This window comes from Pinus tabuliformis, chromosome 8 (genome assembly GCF_031772625.1).
Source record: "Pinus tabuliformis cultivar Carrire ecotype Pingquan chromosome 8, CPIR1, whole genome shotgun sequence".
NCBI lineage: Eukaryota > Viridiplantae > Streptophyta > Pinopsida > Pinales > Pinaceae > Pinus > Pinus tabuliformis.
The window spans coordinates 1,721,578,365-1,721,588,215 of record NC_142294.1 but is presented as its reverse complement, the minus strand read 5'-3'; positions in this window follow the sequence as shown (position 1 = coordinate 1,721,588,215).

Genomic DNA, 9,851 nt, shown 5'->3' with positions numbered 1-9,851 from the left:
AACCACTCCTTCCTAGGGTTCGAATCAAAACTAGGTTGGACTCATCCGAAGGATGAGCTTATAATCAAGCATATGTTATCCTCCTCAAGCTTGTTAAAAATAAAGAGGTACTTGCCAGAAATGGTGGGGGAAAAGAGAGAAGAATGAGCCTATTTGTTACCTTTTGTCTCAGAAGAAACTTTATTACCACTCTTGAATACGACACTTTTTCACCTGGGTTGGGAAATCCTTTACCTCACAGTTGATCAAACCACTTTGAAAGTCTTCAGCCGGGTTCCGGGGATTAACTTTGAGTTATTCAGCACCAAGCCCTCTGTTGTGTCGTTATGTGTTCAAGAGGTCTGCAAGCAAAACTTTCATCTACAAAATACTTGTCATCCATTTGACCATCCCTGAGTCAGTCCTTACAGCAACATTTCTTCAACTTGAACAATGATTTCGTGTTGTGGGCTTGCCTGCAACGGGTCGCTTGCTATCGACATCAGCACATTATCTAGAGAGATGACTTAGAAATCGTCAATACCTTGAAGTCTGCATGCATCAATGGCAGGTTTCTCGCCTTTGACGTCAGTTTACATCATTGACTTTCGATCGAAGGATTCCGTGAAATGTTCGACATCAACTCATTCATTCACATCTCATGGATTGTACTGGGTACTTTGAGAACCATTGACATTACTGGTGGTCTCTCTCACGCTTGTTAACAGTTCACATCATCGACTGGTGATCAAGTGGTTTCTACCATGTTCGACATCAACTCATTTATTCGCATGGCTAGAATCGTACCAATTCGAGAAGTAGAAATGAAGACCCTGGATCGAGTCTTTACCATCCAGGCTGCGAGCAGTTTTGTATTCATTATCTAGGTAGACTAATCATAAACAGATGGTTGCGTCCATACTGTGTCTACAAAAGTCTATGATTATGATGTACTGCAAGATCATTCTTGTATCAGAGTAGTTAGTCTGTTAGTTAAAGTTTTAATCTGAGTATGGGAATGCCTACCTCGGTGATGATATAATATTATACATGTATTTTGTGTTGAAAATTGCAGGTTCTGACCAGGCTCTCCACGAGATAATCCTTGAAATGATAAAGCGCTTCACCCTTCCTAGATAATACAAAACCCTAATCTATTCCAGGCTTCGCACTTTAGGGGGCAATCTGTTACACTAAAAAATGTCACCATGACTATTTACAGTTAGGATGACTCTATCAACAGTCATACTACCCTCTTAGGCAAGTCTTATGCCTCTGCTCTCCATGTCAAACTCCAAAAAGAGAGAAAGTCTTTCTAAATGTATTTATCTCTGGGGACGCAGGTTCTCTCAACCTTACCTGCGGGGACGCACCCAAGGTTCACAAAAGCTGCGTCTTTGGACGCTCTGTATGTAAAGGTGCAGGTGCGTCCCCCTGAAAAGGTTAAAATGCGCAAGTTTCATCTTTTAAAAGTCACTTGTGGTCATTTCTAGAGCATTCTAGAAGGTTGTTCGACGTGTATTGAGCGCCTCCAGATGGTTCATGCACTCCTACCAAAGAGGAACTTATCCCATCAATAGGGGAGCTATCCCAACCAAGGAGGGGATTATCCCATTGATGGTGGACCTGATTAACTTCCTCTTGAACACTATAAATACAAGCATTGGGCCAGAAGGAGAAAAGGTTGAAAGCTATACATTTCTAAGGGTAAATTCTGCGGGAATTAGGACTCCCATTTAGAAGCTTGTGAGGAGAGATTGCCATCTTTGCTTGTTCTATTTGGAAGTGGGTGAGCTTTGTCAAAGAAAAGGAAGACTCTTGTGGACCCTGGAAGGAGCTTGCACAACACCAAGGCTCAGGTTGTAATGGTTCCTTTTGATTACCTTTAATGCAAATTAGTCCATTCTTCTCAATAACTTGTTGTTTATGAGTTATTTCATGTACTCCTTGGTCTATATGTTGAATATGCTATGTTTTATGTTATAATCAGGTGCTATTTAATGGTTTAACTGTTGGTGATTGCAGGTTTTGGAGAAAAGGAGGAGCTCATCCAGATCAACAAAGCTTGGACTTCTACAACAACGTTTGGACAAAGGTAAGAGCAAAACACTTGATTTCTCATATCATAATGCATGTTTAGAGAAGGATAGCTCTAGTTTGTTTTGTTTGTCATTAGAATGCCTTAGACTTCTAGGAAGGTCGGTTGTGTCCGCACTATTGACTGATTCCGTGTGACAGCATGATGATGAGCACTACTAGATTCCGCATCCGGAGCTGAGGCCCAAGAAGTACAATGGCAAAAAGAAGAAGATTGTTGCAGCTATTAAGAAAGATTTGGGGTTAGAGTCAGGGGATGAAACAACGATCATAGCCACAGGTATAAAAGGTAAAAATTCTAAAGCATCTACTAGTAATTCTACACAATCTACTAATAATGAAGAAAATGAGAGGAAAATACATGAGCTTTTTCAGATTAGAGTTATTTCCAAACATCAAAAGATTGATACTTTGTTTGATAGTGGCTCACAAGTAAATTTAATTTATGAAGCAATTGTAAAGAAGTTGGGATTACTAACCACACCTCACAAGAATCCATATCCACTAGGTTGGTTATGTGATAAAGCAAAGCTACAAGTGACTAGACAATGTAAACTTTGGTTTTCTTTCAGGTCAGCATTTGTAGATGAGGTTGAGTTAGATATTGTTCCCTTGGATATATGTGGAATTGTTTTAGGAAGTCCTTACTTGTATGATAGAAAAGCTATTTTCTATAGAGCTGAAAACAAGTATCAACTCGTTAAGGATGGAATTGAATATATTGTAAGAGCTCATAAACTCAAGAATAATTATACTCTCATAAACTCAGGGCAGATGAAAATAATTTTAAATTCATGCAAACAAATTTTACTGATGGTTGTAAAGGAAAAGAAACCTAATAAAACCAATGTATTTGAGGGCTGTAATTCTAAATAACAAGCTGATTTAGAAAAAGTTGTTTTAGAATATGATATATTATTTGAAGAACCTAAAGGTCTGGCACCCAAAAAGGAAATACTACATGATATTAATTTGTAGCAAGATGCTCCATTGCCTAACATCGAAATGTACAGGTTGTCCGCTTTAGAGAATACAGAAATCAAGAAGCAGGTACAGGAGTTTCTTGAGAAAGGGTTCATAAGACCTAGCACATCGCCATGTGGGTCTCCAATTGTCTTGGTGAGAAAGAAAGATGGCTCATGGAGAATGTGCATTGATTACCGAGCACTGAATAAGATAACAATAAAAAATTGTTATCCCCTTCCTCACATAGATGATCTATTAGATCAGTTGAAAGAAGCTGTTTACTTTTCAATGTTGGACTTGCATAGTGGCTATCATCAGGACAGAGTTGCAGAGCAAGATGCATGGAACACTGCTTTCAAAACAAAGCAGGGATTGTATGAGTGGTTAGTTATGCCTTTTGGCTTGACTAATGCTCCTGCTACTTTCATGAGAGTAATGAATGATGTACTCAGACCTTTTATTGATGATTTTGTCATTGTATATTTAGATGACATTCTTATATTTAGTAAAACATGGGAAGAACATTTGAAGCATGTAAAGCAGACTCTAGATGTTTTGAAAAGAGAAAATCTTTATGTTAAGCTCTCAAAATGTGAATTTGGAAAAACATCTTTGAATTATTTGGGTCATATTGTAGGGGGTGGTGAATTGAAGATAGATCCTATTAGGATTCCAAGAAACTCTCCTAGGTTGTAGCTTGGAGATGCCTGGTGTTAACACCCAGGTTGTTCCCTATGACTCCCAAGGGAATACGGCCGGGGTAACCACTAACCAATCTTTGGATCACTGTTTCTAGCCAAACTGTGATCAGAGAGGGCTCTCTCTTTATGATTTGTAACTGTTTGTGATAAGGTTTTAGGCTAGCTATTGTGTACTGGTTTTTGTTTATGTTTTGGTTGATGAAACTCCTTTTAGGTTCTAGTGAAGTAGTTTTCTGAGAGGTTGAGTACCATTGGGCAATGGAGTCTGTGGCTATATGTGTTTGAAACTTTGAGATGAAAGATGGGACTTACAGGGCCATTTGAGTGTTTAATAGAACAGATTTTTTGATTAAAAGACTGGAAACAGGTAACACAAACAGTGAAAGCATTTAAGAATTTTCACTTGTTATCTATATGTTCCCAACAGACAGCTTTAAGAAGAGAAAACAGAGGTCTTAGGGGCAAAAGTTGAATCCCTGAGAATGACTGTCACAGTAAAAAACACAGTTTTGAATTGCAGCAATTAAGAATTACAATTCTGTCACTGTATCTGAGGAAAACATGTATAATAGCTCAGTTTGAGTCCAGGGTAAACATGGTTAAATCCTGGGACTATCCTTTCACCTTGCTATCAAGTGTAAAACATTAGAACAACAAAAGAGAACAAAAGACTCAAAAAACACATAACGAAGAGATTTGAGAATACTTGCTGTTTTATGCAACACCCTGGAATCCTGTAACATTCATCTTTCACCACAATACATCAAAGAACACCAAGCCTTGGAAATTCCATTCTTCCTTTGTATTAATTCTCTGAAAATGTTACAACGAGCTAGAGCTCTTCAAAAGAAAATAACAACAACCCCTTTCACTGCTGTGAAGGGTGAATATATACTTGCGGTCATTTACAAAATATCTGAGTCCTGAGTTATCTCAGATTTTACTTTCTTACCAACTACTTAAGATATTATGGCCAAAATTTAATGCAGCATTGATTACAGAGTACAGGCATTTTAATGCTCTGTCAGAAGATATTTTAGCCTTTGGAGACAGCTAAGTCGGTCGAGATTTTCTGAGTAAATGCTGGAAAATCTGTCTTTAATGCTTTGTACGCTGTGTCTTGGACTTGTCACCTGTGATTGTGACTGTTGCTTGTGGTGAGCTCAATGGTCCTGCTGAGTTGGCTCAGCCTCTGCCTCTTCCCTGTAGATATTTTTCCTCAAAACTGTGCCTGCGCATGATGCTTATTTTCCTGTAGAAATAGCGCTACTGATTCTGGCCTGACAGAACTGTTTGTGTTAAATTTCTCCAGGCATCCTGTGTGGGCAGTTGGTGTGCTAGGATTGCACCCAGAGTTTCATCTGCTTCTGTAAATTTGAAGAAGTTAGGTGGTGTATCAAACAGATGGTCAACTTCATTCATTAGGAAAAACAGGTTCTCCACCCTGTCATACATACTCTGCCCTGTGGCTGGCCCTGGCTCTGCTGAAGTGCTGGGTGGTTGTGCAATCTCTGCCACTGCATGGGCATCAATCCTCTTGTTGTAATTGTCCAGGGTGAGCAGTCTTCCTACACTGCTTAAGATGCTGGGGAGGCCTCTGTTCTGCAGAGTCACGAATTTTTCCAGGAATCTATTGATTTCAGTTTGCATATCCTGGGTCCTCCTCTCCAATGTTCCAACCAAGTTTCTCAATGTAATAACTCTCTTTGCTACAGCAATTGCTTCTGTCCTGTTAGTGATTCCCATGACAGCTAATTGAGAGCTAGTCTTATAGTTCAGAGTGTTGATTATCCTTGTAGCAGTTTCTGGCATGTGTCCAAGGCTTGCCCTGGCTCTCTGAATTTCTCTGTTTGCTTTGGTGATGAGCACCATTTGCTCATCCATGGTCTCAATATATTGCCACTGTTTGGCAATGGACCTCCCAATGTTGCTCCACAACACTGCTTTCATATCAGCTGTCACCCTTTCTAGTGCAAGCTCCTTCTCTAGTTCAGCAATTCTCTTTTTAAGAGCTTTCACCTCTCTGTCCTTGGCTGCCTCATTCTGATTGCTCCTGTCAAACCTTTCATTTACCTTAGTCAAGGTTTTCTTAAGCTCATCCAGCTCTTTCATTTGAGATTCCATGGCTTGGATCTCAGCTTGCAGCTTTTGCATGTCTAAGCTAGCAGCCTGTTCTGATGTTGTAGTTGTTGCTGCTGTGGATGGTGCTGTAGTTTCTGTTTGCTGAGGAGGAGGAGTAATCTTTGGAGGGGTTTCCTCAAGATTTATTATGACAGGAGGAGGCTGGGAGGGTTGGCCCTCTTCTCTTTGCTTCAGGGTTTCTTGCAGTGCTGCCTTTGCAGCTTCAGTTTGTCCCAGCTGGTCCTGAGTCCTAACCAGCTCTTTGTATAAGGACACCAGCAGATCTGTAGCATCCTTCTCTTGCCTTTGCTGGGCAACTTCATCTGTCTGTGGATGGATGGTGGCCGGGAGTTTGATCTTCTTTCTTAGGGCTGCCATGTCTGCATCCCTTATCTTCAGGAGCTCTTGGATGCCTTTGACATCTTTAGGGTCATGCCCTATCTCTATGATTACCTCTTCCAAGGACTTGATCCTATTGTCCTTGGCCTGTGATGAAGCTCTTTCTAACTCCAGCTGAGAAGCTGTGTTGTCCAGGCTGCTCTTTAATTTGTAATTCTCCAATGTCTCATCTGCCAGGGAGGCATACACCATTTCCCCAGTCTGCTTATGTAGTTCAATCTTGTCCATGGGGTGTATGTCTTTGGCAAGAACCTCCATGTTGGTTCTTAGATAGTCTGAGGTGGACTGAGGCTGCAAAGATGTAGGCATGAAGTGGCTCATTATCATTTTGCCTTCGCTCACATCGAAAGCAGACATGAGTCTCTGCTGGTTGCTAGGAGCTAGGTTTAGCAAGTGATCATATAGCTGCACCTTTATGGGATCACTCCTCCTTTTTATGTCAATGAATTGCTGTTTTATACTCGACTGTCCCTTTCTTGTTTGACTGGAGGAGCTGACCTCTCCTCCCATTGTCATGTCATGTCCTCGCTGGGATGAGCTGGCCGAAAGTTCTCCACTGGGTGGGCCCATACCCATGGCTTGCCTTACTGCAATGTCCTCCTCTTGGGAGTCATTCAGTCTTTGTCTCTTCTCTCCCCTGATGAAAGATGAGGTGTGGGGGGTCTCTCTCTCCCTTTTCCTTGTCACATCCTCCTTTTGTGGTGTTTGGAGGACTGATGTGTCAATATTGGTGTCTGTCCTGGGAGGCACATTTGTTTGAGGCTGCTGCTCAGTATTGCCAGGTTGATCTGTCCCTTTTTCCTGCTGCAAGGGCTGTTCACTGGACTGTGCTTTTTCTTGTTGCTGTCCCAGTTCTTGCTGTTCCATTTCCTCTTGCTGCTGTAGCAAGGTGTCCACTTGTTCCTCTGTCAATACAGGTGGTTGTTCCACCTGTTTACCTTTGTCTTTGCTTGCTGCCTGGGATGTCTTCTCAGTGGTTTGCTGCTGTGCTGCTGAAGATCCAGCAGCTGTTCCACTTTGCTTTCTGTAGGAGTGAGGCACCTGTGCACAAGTTTCCAAGTCAGTTTCCTTTTGTACATTCCTGGCTTCTTTCTCAAGCAATTCTACCTCAGTGAGTTGTTCTATTAGTGTACCCTCTTCCCAATCTAGTGCATTGGCATACTTTTCTATTTCCGGTTGTCTTTTATGTGCATAGTTGCCCAGTCTGTATCTAATTCTCCTGAGGGAGATACTATGATTGGGGTCATAAGGAATCCACTCAAAACTGGTCTGCAATCTGAGGCCTTCCAGCATGTTGTGTGCCTCTTTCCATCCTTCCTCTTTCTTGTTATACAGGAAGGAACCTAGCTGGCTTCTCACCTTCAGTTGTGATTTCTTGTTTCTACTCTGAAAATGAAGGTAATCTGAGTTCCCAAACTGCCTGAAATACTCCAAGGCAAACAGCCTCATGGGGACATACCTTGGCAACCTAAATGGGTTCATTTCACAGCAATATATCCTAATGACTGTGTGGTTCTGGTAGAGGTACCAGTTGCCAATATTGTAGGATTTGTTCAGATGTAGAATCCTCCTCATTTCATTGGTTAATCTAGGAGGAGGAGTGCCTTGCAGAACTGTTAGGGCCGGATGAACAAATAGATCAATGAACTCACAGTATGTATAGGGTGGTACTGAGGTAAAATGAAACACAGAGGTCCAGAAAACAACTGATCTTGGGCTTCCTTGGGCATTGAGTGGCCTCAAAGGAACAGAGAAGGTAGCTGGCTGATAGAAAAGGAATAAATGATAGATATATGAGGAGTACCTGAACAGTCTCTCCCTTTTCAGATTCATGAACTGATCATGGATCTTCTCTGCTATGTAGGTTGCATAATCATACTGCACAGCTGGAGGCTTACCAGGGGCAAACATGGACAGCATTCCCATTATACTTTCATCTACATCTTCCAGCCCCCTGAACCCTAGGACATAGCTAATTAGGTCCACCAGCATTCTGCCCAACTCATTCAGATAATGATACCCAATAGGAGGGGTTCTGACTGTTTCAGAGCTTGGTGTGACAAACAGTTGGTTAATTTTGATGATCTGGTCACTGGACAGCTTGATCCCTGTGTTAATTAGATTCTGCATGGACAGAGGGGTCAATTTCTTGGCTGTATTGAAGTGCAGCATTTGGTTTATGCTCTCTGGGGTGATCTGGAACAGGACTAGGCCTGTGGGGCTTATGACTGCCCTTTGGCTGGGGTCATAGCATTCCTGGCAGCTGTAAATGAGCTCTGGCATTGGATTGACTTGGGGAAGGTTGTATATGGGCAAATTTGACTCCCAAATCCCCAAAATATCTGCTCCACTGAGGTGCTGGGCTCTTAGTTCATTCAGCATTAGCACATTATACTTGGTTCCCATGGGAAACCAATCCAGCATTTGGTAGTCCATGTCTCCCAGGGCTTTCCATGCTAGTTCTTGGTGAGGGGCATTGATGGGCTTAATGTTCAGTGCAATAGGGGTCTCCATAGCTGTTCAAGTTACCAGAATTGCAAATAGACAAGTGGAATGGTGAAAACACAGTCTGGAGGCAGTCTTCTGTGGAAACAGTTTGAGGTTTTGAGTGTTCAAGGGGAATTCTCTCAGTAGCAATTGAAATACTACTGGATTCTAGTGACAGAACCTCTCTGTGGTGTAACTGAACTCTCTGACAGGGTGAATTATGTCTATTAGCAACTCTGCCGGGAAAACGCAGAATTACAGAGGTTTAATGGGAATTGCAGGTTTCTAGAGCTCTGCAGGTGTTTCTTGGCCCTCACAATGATAATGCTGGACGAATGAAAGGGAATGAACGGTGCAAATATAGTTTTTATGGTTCTATTATCCCTGTGAGCAATTTTGAGCTTAATGAAGGTCGTATGGAGGGCGAAATGGTCTAAATACCTGTAATTCGACGAGCAGAGGTTGAAACACAGGTGCACAGGTGCTTTTTGAGGAGGTCGCCCGGGCAAATCGGCTGGTTGGCGAAAATTCGAGCTCAAACGGTCAAGCAGAGCGCTCAGTAAAAAACACAGTGAAAATGGTAAAAACACGGGAAAAATTGGTAAATATGGGTCATTTTACCATTTGGCGCTTTTTTCTGCTGACGTCAGCATGACGTCATTGGTGGGTCATGGTGAGGTGAGGTGGCAGCCCAGTCAGCAGTGAGGTGGGCCAATAACATAAGCGGGTACGGGCAGGCAACGACGTGGCGGTGAATTAGCGGCGGGTAGGTGGCGGTTAACGTGCAACGGTCACGGTTAAGGCTTTAACCGTCGCAGTCTCCCGGGGCGGTTAAGGTACGGCGCGGAGGATGTAAGAGTGGGCTCCGAGATGGTTTAACGCCCGACGCGTGGAGGAGGCGTGACAAGGCGCAACGTCACTTCCCCGGAAGTTAACGTGCGGTCACGGGAGGCGCTCCGATATTGCTGTAGGCCGTCGGATCTGGTGGGCTTGATCCGACGGCTGGCGGAGGGGTAACATGCGCCTTTGATATTATGGGCGGAAAAATCAAAATTTGTGGGTTTTATGTGGGTTTTTTCAAATGTTTTGATTAAACCACAA